The 4,976-nt window shown below is 38.7% G+C and overlaps 1 pseudogene; it reads left to right on the plus strand.

Moving 5' to 3' along the window:
• The first annotated feature begins 1,937 nt into the window (after positions 1-1,937).
• LOC106523965 (contactin-associated protein-like 5) overlaps positions 1,938-4,976 on the plus strand; it is a 34,729-nt pseudogene continuing 31,690 nt past the window's right edge.

Raw genomic sequence — 4,976 nt, forward strand, 5'->3', positions numbered from 1 at the left:
ACATCTGGTGAAAATTTCATGTCATTAGCACCTCTAGTAATATATTTACTGAGAAAAATGGTGACGTGTTCAATACTTATTTTACCCGCTGTATTTTGACACTGACATAAATTTTGTCTTTTTTTTACCTGTTTACTGAAACATATTCAAGTTATGGTTATATAATGTACATGGACCTAAAGTCCAGACATTCAGCTTTCATTTGAGGGTATCCATATTAAAACTGGATGAAGGGTTTAGGTGTTTCAGCTCCTCAACATGTGCCACCCTGTTTTTAAAGGGGCCAAAAGTAATTGGACAATTGACTCCAAGGCAATTTCATGGACAGGTGTGGGCAATCCCTTTGTTACGTCATTCTCATTCAAGCAGAAAAAAGGCCTGGAGTTGYTCTGAGGTGTGGTGCTGGCATTTGGAAGGTTTTGCTGTGAAGTAAATGAGCTCTCCATGCAGGTGAAACAAGCCATCCTTGAATGAAGAAAGTTTAAGTGTAATGGACAGCATGACACTTGTCGGGGCTGCTTCTCTATTCTCATATTAAAAAGTGTTCAAGTCTGAAGCTGACAACTTTGATTTTTATTTTGCTCAACCATTGATTCAGAAGTGGCTGAAATGTTTATTCCTTTTAAAGGATTTTATGGTTAAACCTAATATATTTTGTCCTTTCAGTGGAGGGGAAGTGTTTATTCAGCTTTCACAGAAAATGTTTAAAAAAACCTTCCTGCATCAAAGAAATGCCTTCTTTTGCATTCTCTTAATGCAAATGCTCAATAAAGCCTGTTTTTCAGGCAGAAGGGTGGCTTGTTTCTTTCTTACTGTCCTGAAAATTTATGCATTTTGGGAAAATTAGCAAATAAAAATGTTAAATGCTACCTTGTTGGATGTTTTTCATTTGCAATGTGACGTTATCTTATGGTAAAATTTTATTCTCAAGACACATTAAATCTGTGTCGTCCAAAGAATACAGTGCCATTATGTCTGGTGTGCTCAGATCAGGACATAAATCTTTGAAGGAGACATATGCTGTTTTTAAATCCTTCTTTTTCACATTTAAATCATTCCGTTGGGGTCTTTATAAAGTGGATCTGCAATGCTTTAGTCTGAATTCCTCCTTACTGTAATTCCACAAGCCCCTCTTTCGCCCCTTTACTGAGGTGTCTCACACGTCTCAGATCAACTCGTTTTGAGGCTGTCTCTTTAAAAGTAAACGAGYCACTTCACAGCCCACCCTCTAGCTGTACATCCACAACTGATTACATTTTGGAGTCAACCCCATTCAAGATGTTGCAACAACAAATCAACCGCAGAATTCAGTCAGTGTGATARTGAYCTCAGATTRGGTGTGGTAGTAGCTGYAAGTCATCCCCATCACCTACTTTGAGTGCTAACCCTGTTTATTTTTTTTTACAAACTTTGACATAGAAGATGGCAGGCAATAATCATTCCTTCAAGGAAATCCACTTTAATTTTTTTATGTTTTCAGGAAAAAATACACTTTTTTAGCTAAAAAAATGTATTACATGACATTTCAAATTTAAAGTAAWTTCCTGTATCTCCTCCTTGGGGATGTTTGAAGTTGATTTGCAGAGTCTGTTTCACTTTTTTTTCCTCTGGCTCAGTCCAGTTTCCTATGGATGTGAACTACTGCACTGTATGGCAACAAACTGCAGCCCACTGGGACTCGAGATGACTCAAAGGAACGTGACCTGCAGTGGATTTTCTTCTGAAGGATTTTTAATGAATCAGAATGTCATCMGAGCTCTTTTAATGCCTGGAGTGCTCCCACTGTGACAGTTGTAAAAGCCATCCCTCCCCTCCTCCCTCTGTGAGTCTCTGTCTCTCTCCTCTCACCTCACTCTGCAGCTGATCAGAGAGCAGCCCGCTGGTTATCCTCTCTGTTGAGCCAGGTGGATTTCAGTCYGCACTGAGGACTCCGGAGAGCCAAACTCATAGATCTGAGCAGGGTGAGACTGTGGAGGAGTGGAGTGAGGAGTGGACAGGTTGTCTCTCACCACTTTACTGCAGCATTTATTCATTCATTCGTTCATTCATCATGGATCTCTGGAGTAAAAAAGTCTGGAGAGRGATTACACAGGTAACGCTGATGCTGTTCAACTCATATGAAGACACAAAGGCAGGTAAGTAAGACCAGAATGGCTGGTTTTAGTTCTTTTGTTGTGTCTGTGAAAACTTGGTTTTTTGGAGCACAATYTGGTTATGGATTAATGAGTTTTTCTAACAAGCTTTTATGAACTGCCAAAAAATTACTGGGTTTGTATGCATGTGTATGCCCATGGGTCTGGATGCAATAAGGGGAGTGAGGAATATGAATGAGTAAAGCTGTGACTTAACTTTTCCATGAAAATATTACAGTTTGACTCTACACTTTATTATATGTGAAATTTAAATATTTTGACAAGTTTTTCTTTGTTTTCACCAAGAAACATATCAAATTAAAAAAGTCATTTAGTTGGTTTAAAGCTAAAATAAATAATAAATATATTTTCATCATCATATAACATGCCTGGGGAAAATAACTTTTATAAAACAACAAAAGACTGTGTCAGGCGAGGTCAACGACAGAAATTATAATACGTCAAGTTTCTTTTCTTTTTCATCAATATAGCATGTTCCTACCCTTTCTTCAGAATATTTTATTAACTTTCTGTAGATAGTACGAAAGCTGCTGACCGCTGAGCGCTGCCTTTAACATATTGAGTTGACATATTATGGTGCATTTAGAGTTCAGGGAACACTTTAGCTTCAGTGCATAGAAGTCATGTCACTTCCAAACTCCRGTGGACTGTAACGCATCCTTCAAGAGCTTCTGTAATTAGGAAGARGCAGTGAACACAGTCCAAATGTCATTCTAAAGGCTGTCGCTGACACAGAACATCACAGGATTTATTATTTTTTTAACGTAATGGAGGTAAATTATCAAGCAAGCAATTTAACTGACTTAACGAATAGGTCATAAAAAGATCAGGAGGAATTTCAGCAGAAATTTTCTTCATCAAATGCTAAAAGAAATGTTTAGGTCAAGTTTTAAACAGGGAAAGGGTTTCTTAACAATGCTGCCTTTACCTACACCTACAAGAAGAAGCTCTGTTTGACAAGTAGCGCAGTGAAAACATTTATTGTCTCACTTGGACACAGTTAATGAACCATAGCATGAAAATATGTGAAAGAGTCATGGAAGTGAGGTTAAGACGGACCGTAATGATCAATGCYTGGCAGCATGGCTTCAAGACAAGAAAGAGATCCCAGATGTGAGGTCAGAAGCAGTAGCATTTGTTTTTCYTGGACCAAAATAAAACATATGATGTCAAAAGAGGAACTGTGAAATGAGGAAATAGGGTGGGGCAGATGTGATAGTTCAAGATTTATATTTCAACAAGATGTTAGACAGCAGATCAGTGATGTGGTTATTCAGTGAAGGAGGATATGATGAAGAAACAGCTCAAAAGATGAGGGAGAAAAACATTTCCACACAAGCAAATGTTGAAAAATGTTGAATAAGACATTAGTCTGAGCTACCGCCAAGTAAATTTTTGTGTATTAAAAATTATTAAACTGGTTTAATTCATACTGTACCTCTCTGACCACTCTTTCTCAGTATTTCAAAATCAAACTTATTCTCAACCAGCCCAACTCAGTTGTGGCGTACCACAGGGTTCAATCCTGGGGCCCCTCCTGTTCCTCCTCTATATCCATCCCCTAAGCCAGATCATTAACAGTTTTCATGATGTCTCCTATCACTTCTACGCTGATGACCTGCAGTTATACTGCTCTTTTAATGAGTCAACTTCCCAGAAGTTGATCTCTTTTTTAGACTGTTTCACAGAAGTCAACAAATGTCTCTCTGACAACCTGCTACTCCTTAATCGTGACAAGACAGAAACTCTGATCCTGGCACCTGAAAATAAGATCCCTCAGATAAAAGAACAACTGGGCTCTCTGGGACCGACTGTTAAAAAGAGCATACAAAATCTGGGAGTCAATTTTGATTCAGATCTGTCACTAGATAAACATGTCAAAAATCTAGTTACCTCATGCTATTTCCAACTCCGTAACATTTCTAAACTTCGCCCCCTCCTGCCTGCCTCTGACCTGGAAATGGTAATCCATGCCTTTATCTCAACCCATCTTGACTACTGTAACAGCCTGTTCACCTGCTTAAATCAGAAACAATTAAACCGGCTCCGACTTGTTCAAAACTCTGCTGCTCGACTTCTAACTAGAACATCTAAATTCTCTCACATCTCCCCTACTGTACATTATCAGACCTCCACTGGCTACCTGTACAATTCAGACAAGTTCAAAATCCTGGTTCTCACTTTTAGAGCTCTACACGGCCGAGCGCCGAATTACATCTCCGGTCTTCTCTCGCCTTATAACCCCAGACGCAACTTGCGCTCACAAGACCAGAATCTTCTCTTAGTCCCCTATACTTACTTCAAGACCCGTGGTGACTGTACCTTTTCATCAATGGCTCCTAGACTGTGGAACGCACTTCCGCCCTATCTAAGATCTCTTGATAACACTGACTCCTTTAAAAATCAACTAAAAACACACCTTTTCACTCAAGCATTCAACTATTCAACACCTCACAACTTGAATTTATAAGCCCTGTGTTATTCCGGTTTAGTATCCATCCCCTCCATCTATAAGGGTGAGAGATAAACTGAACTCCTTTTTGTTTTTGCTTCAAATATTGAATATATTGAGTGTATAATTTGTACAGTTATTGTGATGTATTTGTTTTTTTCTTTCTGATAGAGGATGTACAGCACCTTGTGAAATCCTTTTCCGTGAAAGGCGCTATATAAATAAACTTTTTACTTACTTACTTACTTACTTATTTACCTACTTACTTACTTACTTACTTACTTACATACTTACTGATTGACTGACTGACTGACTGACTGACTGACTGACTGACTGACTGACTGACTGACTGACTGACTGACTGACTGACT

Source organism: Austrofundulus limnaeus, unplaced genomic scaffold, assembly GCF_001266775.1.
Source record: "Austrofundulus limnaeus strain Quisiro unplaced genomic scaffold, Austrofundulus_limnaeus-1.0 Scaffold172, whole genome shotgun sequence".
Taxonomy (NCBI): Eukaryota; Metazoa; Chordata; class Actinopteri; order Cyprinodontiformes; family Rivulidae; genus Austrofundulus; species Austrofundulus limnaeus.